Source organism: Haplochromis burtoni, unplaced genomic scaffold (assembly GCF_018398535.1).
Source record: "Haplochromis burtoni strain Fernald_Lab_line unplaced genomic scaffold, NCSU_Asbu1 Contig_21, whole genome shotgun sequence".
In the NCBI taxonomy this organism is placed as follows: Eukaryota; Metazoa; Chordata; class Actinopteri; order Cichliformes; family Cichlidae; genus Haplochromis; species Haplochromis burtoni.
The window spans coordinates 2,439,458-2,439,743 of NW_024582382.1; positions in this window are offsets into that span (position 1 = coordinate 2,439,458).

Consider the following 286-nt stretch of genomic DNA (forward strand, 5'->3'; position numbering starts at 1 on the left):
TTCTGCGGATTTCTTTGAGTATCTGTACACTGAGTAGGAGGGACTGTCTGGCTTGGAAGTTGGATAATGCTTGTTCTTAAGCTTAGCAAAAATGTGAATAAATAAATGAAAAATGTGAATAAATAAATGATGATAAGGGCTTTTATTAACTGTGTGATTAGCATGTCTTGCTTGCAGTTCACTTATCTTTATTCAGTGCCTCACCTTTGTGAAACAGCCAACACACTTCACAGCTTTGGAGGATGACATGTGTGAGGAGAGAGAAATAGATAGAAAGGGGGGGGGG